At 35.6% G+C, this 21272-nt stretch overlaps 1 protein-coding gene across 4 annotated transcripts in view; it reads left to right on the top strand.

Moving 5' to 3' along the window:
* The window catches only part of LRRTM4 (leucine rich repeat transmembrane neuronal 4), a 757200-nt gene that overhangs the window by 157670 nt on the left and 578258 nt on the right, over positions 1–21272 (top strand). The gene's annotated exons all lie outside the window — the stretch shown is intronic.

Genomic DNA, 21272 nt, shown 5'->3' on the forward strand with positions numbered 1-21272 from the left:
TACTTTTCTTAGCAGTTTGGAGATAGAAAGTTTTCTCTTAAACCTGAGAAGTAGCATTATCAGAAACTTGCAGAAAACATAGCACTCTACAATGCAGTAGAATATTCATTTAAAATCAGATATATGATAAGGATGCTACAACTTAACATTGTCCTGGAGATGCTATCCAAAACAAAACTTAGAAAAAATAAAGGTGTAAGAATTGGAAGGAAGAACTAAAATTGTCAAAATAATATTATTCATGTAGAAAATCAACCATTATCTGCAGAATAACATTACACATAATAGTTTAAATCTAATATTGATAGTTGCAAGGTCAAATATAAAGGTCAAATACAAGGTCAAATATAAAAATCAATAGTGATCGTGAATGCTGTAAATAATCAGAAATTGTAATTTAAAACAAAACAAAACAAAAATTGTGCAACCTGTGCCCAGATCTCGGTTACTAATACCATTCTCCAAGAAAAGGAATCAGAGATCCTTAGGAAAATAGTTGATTCTAGGGCTGGGGAAGGAAATATACAAAATAAGCCTGAAGGATCTTTTAATGCCAGAAAGTAAGAAAGTGCTCAAAATACAAAACAATGGAAGCATCTCAATGGGACACAGGAGTCAACCTGAAAGAATTTTCAATGGGGCGCCTGGGTGGCTCAGTGGTTTAAGCCGCTGCCTTCGGCTCAGGTCATGATCTCAGGGTCCTGGGATCGAGTCCCGCATCGGGCTCTCTGCTTGGCAGGGATTTAAATAAATAAAATCTTTAAAAAAAAAAAAAAGAATTTTCAATGGACAAAGCTGGAACATTTTGAGCAACCAAATAAATAACATATTAAATCATAACCTGAAGTATAAAATAAATCCAAACTGATATAAATAATGGATACAATAAATAAATATAAATGTATAGTAGAAGAGACAAATCTCCCATACAGAAGAATTCCAAATATTTATTGTAGACATTCCCCCCACACCAAGGAAAGAAGTTTCATTCCTTACTCCTGGAGTACGAGATGTCCATAGTGCCCTACTTCCAAAGAGGAGAGTACTGAAAGGGGAGAAAAAGTAACTTGGCATTGGAGAGACTTCACAAACTTTACCTCACGCAGGCAACTGAGGCTAACATCACCAGTGATAAACCATGTCGATAGCATGATAAATCATAATAGTTGATAACAATGAGTGTAACATTTTATTCCTGTGGTCTTCCATGAGAAAATGTAATGAGAAAAATGTCAGCGAAAGTTTCATTCAAAAAAACAACTGACCAATTCTTAGAACTGCCAAGGTCATCAAAATTAAAATCTGAGAAACCGTCAAAGACCAAATGAAGCTAAAGAAATGTGAAGACAAAAATGGAATGTGGTATTCAGGATGGAATTATGAAACAGGAAAAGGACACTAGAGAAAAACTGGTGAAGTTTGAAGAAACTGTAGTGTTATCGTTTTCTTGTGACAGCTGTAGGAAGAGATCACTAGGAGAAACAAGATGAGAGGTATTGGGGAACTGTTGGTAATATCTTTGTCACTTTTCTATAAATCTAAAACTATTCTACTTACAAAGTGAGATTATTTAAATATTTTGTTAGAGGAGGAAATTGCTCAGAAAGAGATCCTAAGATACAAGATACCTAAGAGTAAATCTAGCAATGGAAGCATAACTGCTATACAAAAAATTGTTGAGCCACATAAAACTTAAATAGTGGCTATGTTTATTATTTTGATGGACAAGACAAATCAATATTGTAAAACTTCAACTATCCCACTATTAATTTATATGAACGGTCATAAAACTATGACCAACAGGTCAAATCCAGCCCATGGCTTTTTCTGTACTGTCCTAGAAGCTAGCGCTTGGTTGGGTTTGTGCGTGTTTTTTGCATTTTTAAGTATTAGGAGAGGAGGCGAGGAGAAGGAGGGTTAGGGGATAGAAACAGGAAGGAAGGAAGAAACTGGGGGGAAAGGATCTATAGTAGGGCTCACAAAGTTTAAAGTATTTACTATTTGTCCCTTTACAGAAAAAGTTTATAATAATATATATAATTTATAATAATTTATTATTTATTTGATTAAATTAATTGATTTATTATTTATTTATAAATTATTTTACAGTAATTTATAAGTGCCATGGATAGGGCACTTATCAATGTCAGGCAATTTTCTAGGGACATGTTTAAATTTTTCCCCCTCTCACAAACACTCTACAAAACAATAACCATGTTTTCCCATTTTACAGAGAGAAGAACCAAGGCACAGGGTCAGATGGTTACTTGCCCAGGATCACAGAGCTAGTGAACAGTGGAGCATAGATTCTGACTCAAGCTGTCTCCATCTAGTGTTCATACATTTGTAAGCATTGATTGAATGATCACACCAACTTTAGGATAGTGGCTATATATGGGGTTGGACAAAAGGAAAAGGCCCAGAGGCTAGAGGTTTAGCCATAAATACAATGTGATTTTTGCTTCATTTGTTTTGTTTTGTTTTCTGTGCTAATATTTTTGTGCCCTTTCTTCCAGGGAGAGCTGACAGCAGCTGTAGCAAAACATAAACAAATTCTGTTTGCTGTAACATCTACATTTATTTTTTAAAAAATTAAAAGATCCTCTGCTCCTCTGAAAAACAACCTGAGGGTTTTGAAGGGTCAGGGGTGGGAGGTTGGGGGAACAGGTGGTGGGTGATGGGGAGGGCACGTTTTGCATGGAGCACTGGGTGTTGTGCAAAAAGAATGAATACTGTTACGCTGAAAAAAAAATAAATAAATAAAAAGGGGAAAAAAAAAATTAAAAGATTCCTCTTGAGTTTGAAAGGTGGCAATTTGAAACTTGTACAATTTAAACTCTCATTAAGTGATGAGGTTTGTACAAAGAGAAAAAACACAGGGTAGAAAGAAGAGTGAATGGATGTATGACATAGAACGTTTGTTAAGGGAAAAAAAAAGGTTTGGACTAAGGTTTAGAAGAAAAGTGGGAAATAAGGAACCTAGGAAGCTTAAAAGATTTAGAATAAAATGAAAAAACTGAGAGATTAGTTGGATCATGCAATAATTTCTGGAAGAAGTTCTCAAAATTAAAAATTCATTATAGAAAAACAAAATCCTTTTATTCCCTTTCTCTAAAGGAAACTAGAAAGTTTTTCTCTCCAAAATGACTTTGGAGGGGCCCCTGGGTGGCTCAGTGGGTTAAAGCCTCTGCCTTCGGCTCCGGTCATGATCCCAGGGTCCTAGGATCGAGCCCCACATGGGGCTTTCTGCTCTGCAGGGAGCCTGCTTCCTCCTCTCTCTCTGCCTGCCTCTCTGCCTAGTTGGGATTTCTCTCTGTCAAATAAATAAAATATAAAACAAAAACAAAAAACAAAAACAAAATGACTTTGGAACTTAAAATTTATAGCAACTAGATCAAGTAGTGCTACAACCACAGAATGTTTGATATTGCTTTTATAGACTAGATATAGATAAATCTTTGAGACCAGATAGTCTAATAGCTTCAAATACAATTAAGATTGTCATTAAAGTTTCATAATAAAAATAAATAGTCATTGAGAGTAGTCACACTGTTGGGACCATCCCATCCCAGGGAGTGAATTGACTCATCTGAAAGAGAAGTCCCACTATAAACCCTACAATTATCATCTGATCACTTCTCTTCTGTATTAAAAAAGATGATAAAATCTGTGCAAATATGTTGGTTTCACTCACATTTAAACAAATACTTTTGAGAAAAGAAATAGTGGGGATTTTTTGTTTGTTTAATTGTTTGAAGAAACCATGTCTGTCTAATATGGAAAATATCGGGAAATGGCTAGTAGGTTTTAGTGCCTGGATTTTTCTTGTTTAACATCTTTGTAAATTATGGAAAGAGCAAGTTCCTGACTGATTTCCTACAAGTCAGTCCCCTCTTCTGTGCACAATGTATTTACTTCCATTTGATTTGAAATTCTCTCTCAGCCCCTTGATCTCACATTTCACCATAGCTCCTCAGGCTTTTCCTTCCTGTGGCAATTTCCTCCAGCGTCACATCTTCATATAATCTTCTGGGTATGCCAACCTTCCTAACATTTTATATTTTATTCAGCAGTAGAAACTGTGGGTAGGCATGTGGACATGGGCTTGTCTGCTAGTTTCAGGTCTCAGCACGTGTGTGCTGAAAACTTCCGGTCTGGTTTCTCAGTTCTCGCAGGTCTTTACCTTCCTTGACCCTGTAACTGACCAGGTCCAGCTTCATTTTCCACTACACAGCTCTATGTTCCTGTCAACTAGTGGGCATATTAAACTAACTAACGAACTAGCTAACTAGATTTTACATTGTCCAGTGACTCAGGCTGTTTCCCTTCCTGCCTGCACTTCTTTGGAGCTATGTAAAGAGCAGTGTCCTCTGCCTCTGTTCCCACTGCATTCCCACTATGATCCCTGAATAGTTGTTTTCTGTGAGCTGTATATCTGAATGTAGCTTTAAAAATGAAGGGGAGGGCAATAAAAGTAATGAAATCCAAATAAAGTCTATAGTTTAGTTAATAGTATGGTACCAAGTTCAATTCCTGATTTTGATGCTATGGGCTTGAATTGAAGGAGGCTACCTGCAGGTGCCTGGGAACTCTCCATACTACCTGTACAACCTCCTACGAATCTGATATTTTTCAAAATAAAATCTAAAAAAAGAAAACGGGAGAAGGAAATGTGAAGCAGTGAGTATCCCATAGACCTCAAAATGCGGTACCAATGTTGTGGAAAGACAGTGGTTCCAGTTTATATTCCAGATTTCTGAGTCTGGAGACAGACAGTAATTGAAGACAAATCCTTTTCTGATAGTTTTGTTGCTCCCCCCAAGTGAGTTTTATTTCTGAAAGCAAATCCTGGTTGTCTAATGCAAATATTCCAACATTATTTGTTTTCTTCTTCTACAATCTCTATTACTCTTAAAGTTAATGAAATATCTCCAAAGATTCTCATTATAAGTTGTCTATCACCATAAGATTCAGCCATTTTAAATGACTCTTTATTTTTTATTCTTTACATAGTTTGGTTTTTAATTTTTTAATTTAATTTCATTTTGTTTTAATTACTTATTTGTGTTTGAGGACTAGGGAAAGTTGCATAAGTGTCTATAAGAGGATACCATTTTAAGCAAAAAGTATCCCAAATCTGGTTGATATTCCTCATGACCCTTTTTAGTAAGTCTTTTTTTTTTCTCCCAGAAGTCATTAAGTTTATTTCTGTCAGCAAGTAAATTGTGTTTGACCAGCTGTTCTATTGCACTCATTTCCAGAAAGAATTGGATTTGCTTCTGAACCTAAACTCACAATGGCTAAACATGGCAAAATAATGTTTCTTCATCTCTAAGACAAAAGACCAAGCACACGGTTATTTAATATAATGTGATTTCAACTGTTGGTTTAAAACAAAATGGAGGATCACAGCAACTGTAATAGTGTATTTTCCAAGAGGCACCATTTTTGTGTCTTATGGAGTGAAGAGAGTACTGTTAATGCTGAAATATTATTTGCAATTTATTCTTTATTGGATCAATACTGATGTATGTGGAGATTTTTTTTTTTATCAGACCTCAATGCCTTGTAACCTTTCATCAGTTTATAATGAAATGACTATGTGTGATTTATGATTTATAATTAAGGGCCTTTAAAAATTACCATCATTCCTAAAATGTGCAGTGAGGTTTATTGTGTCTATTAAGAATACAGTAGGATTCTTCAAATCTGATACTGTGCACTGCATCTCTGTAACTCCTCACTGAGTAAAATGACTACAGTGTAGAGAACATTCAGGAGACTTTTTTTTATTATTAATAAGAATATAAATAAATAAAAGGCAACCTGTTAAGGAGCAATTCTCTGTGGCATTTCTACATGTATTGGGACAACTTTTGTCCCAGATTATATTTTCAAGGATGTCTGAATAATAGAATGCCTTGGAAAACAGAGATAGATTTTCCTTCTAGTCGGAGGGCATATTTGTTCCTGACCAGAATAACAAAGATCATGTCTTCTCCCTGCACAAATTTGAACAAATCTACCAGCAGCCTAATACAACATTGGGGTTTTCCTAAGCATGATTGTTTCCTTAGCTGTAACATAAGCCCACTGTGAGCACAATATCCTCTTGGCCATATGCATCACTTCTATAGCACCTGGGGACAGAGGGATCAAAGCAAATATAAAGCCCACACTTCTTGCTGTACCAGGAATAATAACGTCCTATGTCTCTCACCCATGAGTTTTGTCTCCTACCAGTATATAGAACTGTGGCAGACTAACTTGCTAGTCTTGAAGTGGAGTAAAATCCCCTTCCCTTCAAGGTTGTTGACATAACCATTTAGTATGGAGCACAGTATATGACCTTGTGATTAGCTAGGGAGACCATGAAGCAAAAGAAGGTCTATAGAATTTGGAGGATTAACCTCAGAGTTGAGGAACCAGTGGAAAAGAGTGGTTCAAGGTATGTAAAGGAAACATGACTGATGTAGTTAGGTCGTAGAGTAGAATTAACAGGAGACTCTCAAAGGCACCAAAGTATGATTTTTTTGTAAAGATTTTATTTATTTATTTGACAGAGAGAGATCACAAGTAGATAGAGAGGCAGGCAGAGAGAAAGAGAGGGAAGCAGGCTCCCTGCTGAGCAGAGAGCCCAATGTGGGACTCGATCCCAGGACGCCGAGATCATGACCTGAGCCAAGGCAGCAGCTTAACCCACTGAGCCACCCAGGCACCCACGAAAGTGTGATTTATAGTAACTGGAAGGCCAGTTCATCCCATGTGATTGGAAAAAAGAAAGAAGGGTTAGCAGTATAAAGTTTAATAAAGAGGTAGAAAGTTGAGGGAAATTAAGCCTGGTGGCCACAATTTTCTAAGTAGTCATGCTATCTGCTGAGGAGTGGAGTGGTAATTATACATAAAGTGTGAGAAAAAAGGATAGTTCTGAAATTGTCAGTAAGAGAATGGGAAAAGTACCTGGTACTGGTACTGGGATCAATAGGTAGTGCGAGGGCCCATCTGAGCTCAGAAAATACAAATCTATACAGTTTTTAATAAATACCGTGACATCAGAGACTCTGGCAAGATCAGGCACAGAATAGTATCCATCTTGGGATGGATAATTATCCATAATTATTATCCATAATTATTATCAACCCACAATTATCTTGGGATGAACCTTAAAGTTACATGCCAATCCCAAGTCTTAGCTAATTTTACATCCACAGATATAGCTGACCATTGGGATGATGGGTGAGCAACAGAGGACTCACCTTTTGATTCTCCAGTAAAAGTTGAAACTAACATACATGTTCTAATACCTTTTTACTACATGATACAGTCCTCCCCATCCAACTAATCATATTACAGCTTAAATCCACCTTGTCATGAAGTCATGTATTAATGAGGGGCCCTGTGCATGAAACTAGGGGTAATTTACATGGACGCCTTAGTTCTTTTTACTGTTGAGATCTAGTCGTACCATGTCACCAAAGAACAGTGAGTGATGGAGAACTTCAATGAAGCACTTGGCAAATGCATGTCAGAGAAATTCTTAATAATAATAAATCCACTGACAAGACAAGAGCACTTAAGTCTAATTGTGACATTTTAGTTTACAGAAATAAAGCCAATGTTCTCTGCTCCATTTTCAGGGTCTGAATGGTTTTAATCATGCTGTTTGGCAGATAGCTGCATCAATCCATCTCATCATATCTAAATTCTGCCGTCTTCGGCTAGTCATTCATAGACATATTTCTAAAATTCAAAAACAAATCAAACCTCTTTTTATTTTTCATTTTTGTTCAGAACCATGGAAAAATTCTCTTATTTACAGTTTGAATATGAATGGAGCCCCTAAGCAATGAAACAATGCTTTCTATGTCCCCCAAATTAAAAACTAAAAATTACTCTCAGATCAATCTTGGACTAAGGTTGAGGCCTCAGGAAATAGTGTTACTAGGGGCAGTCATTATACTTTGACTTGGAAACTTGATGGGCTATGTATCTACAGTCTTACATCAGGATTTTTTTTTTTCCATTTTCTGATCCCTCTCCTTTGCTTTCTCAAGCCAAACCCAGCATCTTTCCTTGCTTATTTCCAGGCCTGAATTTAGATTAGCCTTAGTGGGGAGCAGATTAGTCTTGAAATGCCATGTACATTGCCTATATATAAGTAACTGTTGGACCTAATATCTGACCCACAGTTTCTGTCAACTGTTCCTGGCAACTTGCTACAGTCCTTAACTCTAGTCTGCTCAACTGTTCCTGGTAACTTGCTTGCAATAATCAGAAAAGTTTGGAAATGACCTCAATTTCTGTCTTTTTCTGGAATTTTTCTATGTTGTGCATGCAGCCCTGCCCCAACATCCTTAATCTCTGTTCCTTTCCTAGACCTTGACCCATAAGAGATTAAAAATGAAATTAACCAAGGGCAATACCTTATTTATTCCTTTATCTTCAGCTTTTGTACAGAGGCTTTCACCTTGCAAATATTATAACATAATAGAAATATGACATGTTTTCAATTCACATAAACCATGTAGATTTTAGTTTGGGGGTCTATTACTTTCACTGAAATTGAATCAATGTCTCCTCATCTATTAATAGAAATATTAAAATATACCTCATGACTTATGAGGATTAAATAAAACCTATTTAAGCTAGCTTATATTTTTCAAAAGATAGCTTATGTTTAAGTATTCAAGGGTAGTTCATAATACCCCAAGGGCAGGGATAAAGAAAGGACTTAGGAGTGTACGTGAATACTACCATGAATTTCATTTTCCCTCCCATAAGTGGTTGATGGCACATCTGCTATCTTTTTATTTCTTGAATCTAGTTCTTGTTTCTCTTTAAAACATGTAATAGAAATAGGGAATCATCTGGAAAAAAAAGAATCTTTCCCTCTCTCAATTTCAAATAATTTGAGAAAAGACATGTTGCTCTAGCTGGGGCATCTGTCCACACTTGTTCCAGGGTGAGAGGGGGGTAGTGACTATTGGCAGAGTCATGTAATAGAAAACTGTTTTTTTAAAACTATCATTGGGAGCATATGAATCAGGGGACAGTCTAAATTAAGGCAGAGGAAGCAGAGTTTATGAATTAAAAACACAGATTATAGAACAATATTGTCTAATGAAGCTTTGTATGATGATGGAAAAGATCACCTGAAGTATAGCTATTGCAAACAAAGAGCTAATATTTGATTTTAATTAATTTAAATTTGCATAGCTCTAAATGGCTGGTGACTACTCTATTGGACAGTGCAGCTACAGAATCTTGTAATCAACAACTAGAAGCTGTTAGTACGAGGTATTCTATAATTATTTTATGGATGTATAAGTGAATGCCTTCCAATCTAGACCAGTCTAGACCTGGAAAGCACACCTACCCGTCATCTCTTACTATTCAGTTCTGCAGTTTTTATATTTTCTATACTTCCTCTTGTTCTTGAAATACATTTAAGGAGACGTATTCTAGGAAAGGCATGTTAGCATTGTTCTGAGAGAGAGACCAAGCCGAATTGTGCCCTGGAAGTCACTGAATTTCTACAGGTGAGGGAATTGCCAGTGGTTTAATGGGGGAGTAGGAAAGGAGGAAAAAAGCAGATGCATTAATGATCTTCACCTGCTGCACAATTTCACATGAAGTGTATCCTGTTCAGAAGTCCTTTAAACAAGTTATTCAATTCCAAACAGGTTACAACGTCAAGTAGAAAATAAGCTATGTACTCAAAATGAATTATTGTCTCATGTACCCATTCTCATGGTAGTAGCTAGAGTTTTGATCATGAACAAAAATTGACAGCTTCTCGGTTCTTTCCATAGTCTGACTATTGTAGACATTGCTGCTATAAACATTCGGGTACACGTGCCCCTTCGGATCACTATGTTTGTATCTTTAGGGTAAATACCCAGTAGTGCAATTGCTGGGTCATAGGGTAGTTCTATTTTCAACATTTTGAGGAACCTCCATGCTGTTTTCCAGAGTGGTTGGACCAGCTTGCATTCCCACCAACAGTGGAGGAGGGTTCCCCTTTCTCCACATCCTCGCCAGCATCTGTCATTTCCTGACTTGTTAATTTTAGCCATTCTGACTGGTGTGAGGTGATATCTCATTGTGGTTTTGATTTGTATTTCCCTGATGCCGAGTGACGTGGAGCACTTTTTCATGTGTCTGTTGGCCATCTGGATGTCTTCTTTGCAGAAATGTCTGTTCATGTCCTCTGCCCATTTCTTGATTGAATTGTTTGTTCTTTGGGTGTTGAGTTTGCTAAGTTCCTTATAGATTTTGGATACTAGCCCTTTATCTGATATGTCGTTTGCAAATATCTTCTCCCATTCTGTCAGCTGTCTTTTGGTTTTGTTAACTGTGTCCTTTGCTGTGCAAAAGCTTTTGATCTTGATGAAATCCCAATAGTTCATTTTTGCCCTTGCTTCCCTTGCCTTTGCCGTTGTTCCTAGGAAGATGTTGCTGCGGCTGAGGTCGAAGAGGTTGCTGCCTGCATTCTCCTCAAGGATTTTGATGGATTCCTTTCTCACATTGAGGTCCTTCATCCATTTGGAGTCTATTTTCGTGTGTGGTGTAAGGAAGTGGTCCAATTTCATTTTTCTGCATGTGGCTGTCCAATTTTCCCAGCACCATTTATTGAAGAGGCTGTCTTTTTTCCATTGGACATTCTTTCCTGCTTTGTCGAAGATGAGTTGGCCATAGAGTTGAGGGTCGATTTCTGGGCTCTCTATTCTGTTCCACTGATCTATGTGTCTGTTTTTGTGCCAGTACCATGCTGTCTTGATGATGACAGCTTTGTAATAGAGCTTGAAGTCCGGAATTGTGATGCCACCAACTTTGGCTTTGTTCTTCAATATTCCTTTGGCTATTCGAGGTCTTTTCTGGTTCCATATAAATTTTAGGATTATTTGTTCCATTTCTTTGAAAAAAATGGATGGTATTTTGATAGGGATTGCATTAAATGTGTAGATTGCTTTAGGTAGCATAGACATTTTCACAATATTTATTCTTCCAATCCAGGAGCATGGAACATTTTTCCATTTTTTTGTGTCTTCCTCAATTTCTTTCATGAGTACTTTGCCATTTGCGACGACGTGGATGGAACTAGAGCGTATCATGCTTAGTGAAATAAGTCAATCGGAGAAAGACAACTATCATATGATCTCCCTGATATGAGGACATGGAGAAGCAACATGGGGGGTTAGGGGGATAGGAGAAGAATAAATGAAACAAGATGGGATTGGGAGGGAGACAAACCATAAATGACTCTTAATCTCACAAAACAAACTGGGGGTTGCTGGGGGGAGGTGGGATTGGGAGAGGGGGAGCGGGCTATGGACATTGGGGAGGGGAGGCGAACCATAAGAGACTATGGACTCTGAAAAAACAACCTGAGGGTTTTGAAGGGTCAGGGGTGGGAGGTTGGGGGAACAGGTGGTGGGTAATGGGGAGGGCACGTTTTGCATGGAGCACTGGGTGTTGTGCAAAAAGAATGAATACTGTTACGCTGAAAAAATAAATAAAATGGAAAAAAAATAAGTTATAAATTACTAAAATTAAAGGCATTTGCTATTTCAAAAAAAAAAAATTGACAGCTTCTGATTTCACATGGCTTGTTGTTTAGTAAGTGACACACACAACATAATCAAAGAATGATACCAACAAGTGCGAGTATCATGGAAACCTATGTGTGAATGGGGAGGGACACTGACCTATTTTGGAAGGACTGGAAGGCTTCTCTGTGGAAGCACCTTTTTAGCTGAGAGCAGCAAAGGAGTTTATCTCTGTGTAATATTAGTATTCATTAATAATGAGGAGGAAGAAGACCAAGAAATAGACATGTGACTAAATTTGGATTTTTAAAAGGTCACTTTGATTGTAATTTGGCTAGACAGACAGGAGGGGAAGAAGTTAAGTGGCTAATGGAGTATCTGGGGCAGAGATGGTAACTTGACCTAGGATGTTAATGGAGATAGACATTGATGCATAGAAGAATGATAATACTAAGTACAATTCTTGAGACTGGAGAGGGTATCAGATATTGTAGATAAGTATGAACTAAACAACATCAGTGACTCTTCTGTGCATGGATGGTGGTACATTTCATTAAGATAAGGGACATTGGAAATGAACAAAGTTTGAGAGAAGAGGGATCAGTAATTAATTTTTTATGAGATTGGCCTTTGAGACACCCAAGTAGAGATGCCAGATAAAAAGTTGATATAATTGCTTGGAGTTTTAGGAGTGTTCAGGGGTAGAGATATAAATTTCCTAGTCATCTGCTTATTTAGGAGCAAAAAAAGCTTGGGGTAGATATGAGACATTCCAAGGGGAGAATATAAAGGAAGTACAGGAAGCCACCTAGTGATAAGTCTTGAAAGATATGAAGAATTAATGTAGGGGTAGTAGGTAATACAGGTAATACAGCTGCAAAGGCAGAGAAGAAGTAACTAGAGAAATTGAAGGGAGAAGATATGTCTTGGAAGCCAGGGTAAAGCATGTTTCCAAGAAGAGGGAATGATCAATTGAGGTGAATCCAACCAGGAATTTAAGTAAATTTGGTACTATGGAATGATCTAGGGACCTTGGTGAGAGCTATTGTGAAGGAGACAGTATAAGAAGCCATACTGGTCTGAGTGAATGTTTAGGGGGAGGTAAAACAATATAGGTAGAAATTATGAATGATATTTTAACAAAAGTTGAGCATGAAGAGGAAATTCACTATATTTTTTACTTAACTTTCAAAGAGATGTATCAATCAATCTGGCACATTTTATTTCATATATATACGTACATGTATATATATATGAACTTGTTATTTGTGTGTGTGTGAGAGTGTGTGTGTGTGTGTGTGTGTGTGTGTGTGTGTGTGATCATATTGTTCCATCAAGTAGGGATTTATGATTTATATTAAAAAATATATGGAGAAAATGAAAATGCAAATAAAAATGTCCGCAGTCCCACCACTCTTAACACATTTTATTTGCATGTATTAAAAGGTGATATTTATAGTACAATTGACCATTGAACAGCATAGGGGTTAGGAGTGCTAACTTCTGCACAGTTGAAAATCTACATATAACTTTTAACTCCCCCAAAACTTAACGACTCATAACCCACTAACGTTGACTGGAAGACTTACTGATAACATAAACAGTTAAGTAACACATGGTTTGTATGTTATAAAGATTATATACTATATTCTTTAAAAATTAGGCTAGAGAAAAGAAAATGTTATTAAGAAAACATAAGGAAGAGAAAATATATTTAAAATACTATACTGTATTTAAGGAAAAAATTTCATCCATAAGTGGACCACAAAGTTCAAACTAATGTTGTTCAAGGGTCAACTATATTAATAAAAGCAACTCAAGCAAATGCTCATCATTTACCTTCCATCTACTTAGGTGGAGGTCTAATAACTTACTTTAGAGACATGCCAAAATTTAAATTACTTACCTTTATGAAAAAATCTCTGTCAAGAGAAAAACCAGGACAGCTTTTCTGATTGCTTGATTATTAAATGACTCAGTTTATTCATAATTTTCTCATGTAGTTAAAAAAATTGCTAAGTCTTTCACAGAGCAGAACACAGACTTACAGGAGGTAATTAAGACTTATATTCTGGAAATACACCTGAATTTTGTGATATTTTGAAAGCAGGTGATAACAAGACTGTTTTCATAGACTAAGTGTCACTTCTCTGAGACCATCAATATTCCATAAACCTGTTCTTGGTAAATTTCATTCCACTTAAGGCTGTTTTTTTAATATGAGTCAAAATACATATCTGACCTACTGCTGGAGAGAGCATATGTTACTCTTTCTTTTTTATTTTAAAGATTATTATAAAGTTGAACATCTCCTCAGCGTTCAACTCCCCCCTGAAAATAAGAGGCAGAGGTTTGGAACCTGAAAGAATTGACAGACTCCATAAAAGTGAAGTCCTCACCAGAAGGATCAATGTCGGTTTAAAAGTTTGATTTAAATAAATGTTGTTTGTTTATCTGCTAAGAGGTAGGATTATGTGATTATTGGGGATTTGTTCTACTCTGGTGAATCTAAAAGCAGTGATTTTCCCACACAGAAATTACTACAACAATGATAATAACAAAAATAATGGAGGTGGTTCTGGTTATCATGGTGATTCTATGATTTTGAGAATCATTTTGTATGCCTCCCTTACTGTAAAGGCAGCTATTTATTGGGATGGATTTAGTTATTCTGCTTTCTTCCATCTGGAGATAGAGGCTGCACCAGAGGTTATTGACTCATTGAGGGTGGCCAGCTGCCAGGACATGGGGGTGTAGCAAAAGGAGGGGGTGCAAGGGCATGATGGGAATTACAGAAGGAACCATAGGAATTCAGATGGCTCTATAGATTCAGAACACAGTATCTCTAATTTTATTGTGGCTGCTAAGCTGTTAGAGAGTTGTCCCTTTAAAAATATATCCAGGTGAAGATTTCGTCTGAGTTAACATTTAGTCCTCTGCTGGCAGTTCCTCCTTTCTTGTTTGATCTTGAATCCACAATTTCCTGTGATTCTTTTGGTCCTTTAAAAAGGAATCAATTTTATAGCTTTCTCTAAATACAGCCCCTATATACAGCAGTTAGTTTGAAGACTCAATTTTTAGATGAATTTTAAACAAATGTGTGCTGAAGAGCAGAAGGTAAACATTCTTGTGCTCAGAAGCCACTCATCCTGCTACAATGTGGCAGGTGTGCCATGTTAGATGCAAATAAATGTTCATGCAAACACAGAAAGGTAAACAAAAACTTCTCTTCCCCTAGCCGTCCATGGCATGCTCTGCTTCTAAGTATATGGTTTATGAGAGAGCCTTTACCAGTAAAAGTTTCCTTTTGAGGTTTGAATTTAGGTGTTTAGAGGGAACACACATAAGCTTGTTTATCTTTAGTGATTTTGTAACTGTGATAAATGTGTCAATCATATGTGGAATTATATATCACTTGTAATTGAAGCTTTCCATTATACAAGAAGTACTCTAGTTCAGTTATTTTAAAGAGTTTCTTTTCATTTGAGAATTCAGGAGAGTTATGTAACAAGTTTAGTTAAAATTCCAAAGCATTCCTCCTAATACCTTTTTGAAAAGGAAGAAATGAATCTCATATATGCACTTTATGTTCAGTTAGAGCTGTGGTCTACACATAAGGGATGCAATTATTTATGGTACATTCTCCCCTTTTTATTGAGGACCTAATGTTAATGAGACAGCATTTTGAAGAGTACATTCATTAGTCATTTACTATTTATGTCACAGCTTTTAGTCAGAATGGAATTTAGAGTTGGATGCAAAGCTCAGTAAACCATATCAGTATGAGAAGACATAGAATTCATGAAATTGTGCATGGCCCTGATTCCTTAAAGGACGTAAGGGAAATTACTACCACTACTCCTATTCAGTGAGATGACAGTAATAATACCTGGCTTTGTTAGATTCCATCTCACTGCTGTTATTAAGGACAGTGCAGGAGTCTGTCAGTTCAGAATGATACAGTATAGTCTTAGGAGTACATTTTGCTTTTGCTTCCCTTTACTTTTCAGTTTCATTTTTTTTTCCTTTCCTCCCACTTTTTTTTTTTCTTTTCAATATTCAGTTCCAAGGACTAAAAAGTATGTGGATAGCCTGTGACAACTACATAAAATGAAATTTGGAGGTATAGTAAAAATTTTTTATTATGAACCAAGGTAAAGTTTACTTTGGATTTTAACTATGGATGTAATATAAATTCTAAAGGGACAAAATAGCATTGTGGTTAAGAAGATGGATTCTGGGAACAAACTATGTGGCTTCAAATCCCCTCTTTGCCTCTTCCTACTTACTGACTTTGGACAAGTTACTTAACTTCTTATTGTGTCAATATTCTCATTTGTAAAATGATAGGCAGTAATAGTGCCCATATGGATTCTTATGAAGATCCTTTGTTAAATACATTAAAAAGTCATTAAAATTTTCACACTTTTTAAATTGAGAAATATGCTAATATTGACTCTGGACCAGCTTTTATTTACAGAGTTTTAATCCTACTGATCTGGTTTGTCTCAAGAAATCTCTAAATCACGGGTGCCTGGGTGGCTCAGTGGATTAAAGCCTCTGCCTTCAGGTCAGGTCATGATCTCAGGGTATTGGGATCGAGTCCCACATCGGGCTCTCTGCTCAGCAGGGAGCCTGCTTCCTCCTCTCTCTCTGCCTGCCTCTCTGCCTACTTGTGATCTCTCTGTCAAATAAATAAATAAAATCTTAAAAAAATAAAAAGAAAGACACCTCTAAATCAGGCACCTAAAAGTTTCAGCTATTTGGTTGTTATAGACAAGGGGAAAAAAAAAAAGAAGTAGTCATAATCTTCTATCTTAGGATCCTGATACCAAGACAGAACCAGTCATATTATCCTTCTCACAACTGGTAAGATTTTACTTTTCATAAAATGGACTCTCTGAGATAACAGCTAAATTACATCAGTCCCCATATTACTGTTCATGGGGAAGGAGGGTTTTGATGGTTAAGACTAAGAAGTCTGAAGGTAGCCTGCCTGTAATAAAATCCAGGAAATGCTACTTTTGGCAATTTAACTAAACTCTTGGGCCTCAGTTTTCTTATCTGTGAAATATCAGTGGCTGTAGTGATAGAAATGGGAGAAAGAAGGATGGGTTCAAGAAATAAAAAGGTAAAATATGTGATATTGGGATGAAATGGTCCTATATGACACCCAGACTTAGACTTATGTCACCAATCTTAAGTTTACAAGTTGTTGCCAGTTTTTTTTTTGGTGTGTGTGTGCTTGTGTTTATCTTTAATAGTTAGTTTAATGGATAGTTTAAAGGTTTATCAACCATAATCAGTCCACTGAAAAGGTAAATGCTATGTCTTCTAGATTATTCTTTCAAATACCTTAGCTGTGAAGGGAATATATAGAACCAGTTAGCAGAAGATGTGGATTTGAGGAAACATTTTCTTTTAAGATAAAATAAATCAAAGATTATCATTTATTTCAGATAATAACCCCCAAAAAAAGTGAGGGTAGAAAGAATGAAGATGATTGAAATAGCACAATGTCTCAAAAAGTAACAGAAACAGAAAGCAGGCTAAAGGGATAAATATTAGTTTAGACAGGAAACTTCTTCCACTAAAATGAGAGGGAAGAATGGAGGAAAGCAGTTTGAGTATTTGACATTGGCAAAAAGAGGAAGTTTAAAAAGTTCTTTCCTGATTGTCCCCCACCCCTTTTTCTCCAATGAAGGAGGAAAGATGATTTGCTGAGAGGAGGGAGGGGATGAGACATATGGCAGTAGAGGAAGGAAGTCAATATTTAGAAAAAATTCCTGAGCGAATTCATAGAGAACTTACGAGGAACATATTGAGGAGGATCTGGCAGAGTTTAAGATCTGGGCGAATTCGGATATTTCTTGAGGCTACAACAAGACTGAGAGATTTTTCTTGCATATTGTCAACTCTTCAAGACCAGAAACAGAGAAGCTAAATGGCTGGATTCATCCCAGCCTGGGACAAAAGGTGGGTAACTGAACAAAAAAGTTAAGTCCATGGATAGGACAGAGATGAAAATGGTGGCACATGGGTTGGATTCTGAGTGAAATATTGAGGGAAAATAATTAATGAATTGAGAAAATTAGTGTAGGAAGTACAATATACACTTTTAAAAAATAGATAATAGAATGAGAGTCTGCTGAAAGTATCAATGTGTACTATTAAATGATAGCATGTCCAACTTATTTATTGAATTTCATTCAATCTCTTCAGTTACATCACAATGCCTTGGACTATTTGGAGAGTCTAGAACTCAAAGTCCCAGTTCTGCTCTGCTGTTGTCTAACAAGGGGGTGTTATGGAAGAATTTATGTTTGCTGGGCTAATATATCTGCAAATTATAACACAATTTATGTTTTGGTAGGCATTCAGTTCATATCAAGTGGATAAAATAGTAAATAGAATCATTGGAGTTTAAGGATAAAATGGATATGAGTTATTATAACACATTTATAAAACACTGCATTTCCATTTCCTAGATATGTAAATATATATCTTGGGTTTTTTAAAGAACACAGAGCAGAAGAATTCGTATTCTATTACAGTAACTAAGTTGGAACTTATACAAAATTTCACATCAGTAACTTCTCCTTTAACTAATTTAAATTGGACTCAATATATTTCAAGTTAATGTACTGTTGAATAGAAGTACAAGAGAATATATAAAGTAAACATTATGTGCCAGATGCTTTACATATCTTAACTTTCTCCCTTAATTTGCACAGCCATAGTTTGAGGGAATTATGACTGTCCCATTTTATAGCTGAAAAAATGAAAAATAATACAATTGTGAATAGTGGCAGGCACAGGATTCAAACCTCAGTCTATGAAAGATGTGTGACTCAAAATCTCAGCCATCCCCACTGCTACATTGCTCTTAGTTTGCAAAGAGATATAACACTTTTCCTAATGATAATACCATTTATAGCAGTATGTTTTATAAGACCTATGCATACTATGTTGTAAAAATCTTCACATTTTTCTCCCATTAGAAAAATGCTCAGTCAGAACAATGAGACAATGAAAGAGGGGGTCTGGGGGAATATGAGGTTTTTAGGTTAACTATAGTAGTTAACCTAATGTAGCACTGATTAAAATAGAATGAAAAACTCAAAAAGAGGCCACAAAATGTGCAAGAATTTTTATATATGCCGTTTTATGTGAGAAAATAGATGATTGATTTTATAAAAAACTCATTTAAATAAGTCAATTAGAGTGGGCGAGAGGAACTACAAGTCCCCAGACTTAGACAACAAAAATGAATTTTATTTAGATTAAAAGGTTAAAGTTGAAAAAACAAGAATATAATATAATTACAAACCAGGATGATGGTCACTTGATTTTAGGCTACAAAACTTTTATGATTAAATCCAAATATAAAGAAAAGTTTGATACTTCTATTACATAAGATTTAACAAAATCATCAAAAATTCAAGGTAATAAACTACTATAATATTAGAATTAAAATTAAGGACTAGTGTAATTAAAATATGAAATGTTCTCATTAATCAATAATAAAAATTTGAACAACCTAGTAGGGAAAGGGGTAAAGAAGTATTTGGGGCGGTAATTCACACATACTCAAAAAGATATTTATTTACCACAGTATATGATTGACCTTTGAACAAGATGGGTTTGAACTTCATAGGTCCACTTATATACAGATTTTTCCAATAAATACAGTCCAGTACTATAAATGTATTTTCTCTTCCTTATGATTTTTTAAAGATATTTATTTATTTATTTATTTATTTATTTATTTATTTATATTACACGGAGAGAGATCACAAGTAGGCAGAGAGGCAGGCAGGGAGGGGGAAGCAGGCTCCCCCCTGAGCAGAGAGCCCCATGCAGAGCTCGATCCCAGAACCTGGAGACCATGACCTGAGCCGAAGGCAGAGGCCCAACCCACTGAGCCACCCAGGTGCCTCTCCTTATGATTTTTTCTTAATAACATTCCCTGTTCTCATAAAAAATATATTAGTGGACTATTTATTGATAAGGCTTCCATTCAACAATAGCTATTAGAAGTAAGTTTTGGGGGAGTCAAAAGTTATATACAGATTCAATTCTGTAGGGGTCTGCACCCCTAACCCTTGCAGTGTTTAAGGGCCCACTGTATATTAAATATTTGTACCATGTTAGTAATGAAAGACATTTTTAAATTAAATTGACAAAATTAGAAAGTTGGTAATAAATGTTAACAAAGCATGAGGCAATGGGCAGTCTCATGTATTGCCATTAAATAGAGATATTAGAAAAATCTCAGGAAGGAAAGTTGTCAATGTACACTAAAACTTCATATTTTTTTAACACAGTAATTCAACATCTAGTAATTATCTCATTGAAAAATATTCAGAGATGTAGAACAATTGTGTATGGAAATGAATACTTTTAAAAATTGAAAATAACCACAGTAGATTTGTTTTCCTGACATGAAACATCATCTTTTAGGGGAAAGGCTAAAGAAATGATTTCAGTTTATATTAAATGGGGGAAAAATCTGATTCTAAAGCAGTATATAAAGTATGACTTTTTTTGCCTAAAATATTATCTATTTCAACATACTCCTCATAAATATAGAAAAATATAGCAAGGAGGTACATTAAAAGTCTGAGTGATGAGTTATTTTCATCTATTTTTCACCCCTACCTGTTTTTCTTTAGTCCTCATAATAAACATTTATTACTTTTAAAATGAGATATATATCTGTGTTAAACTAATTAAAAATTAGAAGATTTTTTAAAGATAATATTGTCTAATGCAATAAATCACATGTCATCTCTATTTTAAATTTATATAAATTTTAGTCAAGTTTCTAAGTTTGCTGGGGTGACATGCTGTCTTTTAATTGTCTTTTGTCTTCTTAATACCTAACAAATCTCCAGGAATAGAGCAAACAATCAAATATGGTTTGGCAAATGAATGAAGTTCATATTCATATGCATAACTCTGGGGAAGATTTGAATCAGACATTTAGCCTAACTAGATACTTTCCATTTAATTGGTATTCAAGAGGATCAGGAATATTGTGGCAGGATTTTCCTAAGCAATGATTAAAATACCAATGTGGAATTGAATATGCCATGATTCTTGATTTTCTATAGAATACTCCAGCTGTGCTAATTTATAATGTGTTGTGAGAAATAGGAAAAGGTCAGTATCATCTTTGCTCTTTTGCTGCACTACAATGACAACTTTTTTGTAAAAGGATGCTCTTAGTTTTCATTTTGTTTTTCTTCTTTAAAAACTTGAAATTAGCCTTCACTTCCACTATCTAAACAAAAGTAAATTCAACCTAAACATCTTGAAGTTAGAAAAAAGAATACAAATGCAATACCTACATATACTATCTCAGGCAAAACAAAATCTAATCCTAGTTCATAACCATGTAACACACATCATAAAGCACAACATCTAAATATTATTTTAAGTCACTGACAACAAAGGATGCTTAACCTCTACAGACCGAGAGGAGGAAAACATGGTAAATTATGAAGGATCAGTGTTTCATAATTATGAAATTGAATGGCACATTATACTCTTCCAAAAAAAAAAAACACCTCGAATTTGTTAATTAATTTGACCTTCATGGAAATAATAATACCTAAACTATAGCATATACAGGTAGAGAAGATGACACATTTTGCAGGTAGAGAAGATGACACATGAAAAGTTTGAATAATAAGTGTAAAACTCCACAATCAGTCGTAA

Source organism: Meles meles, chromosome 15 (assembly GCF_922984935.1).
Source record: "Meles meles chromosome 15, mMelMel3.1 paternal haplotype, whole genome shotgun sequence".
Lineage (NCBI taxonomy): Eukaryota > Metazoa > Chordata > Mammalia > Carnivora > Mustelidae > Meles > Meles meles.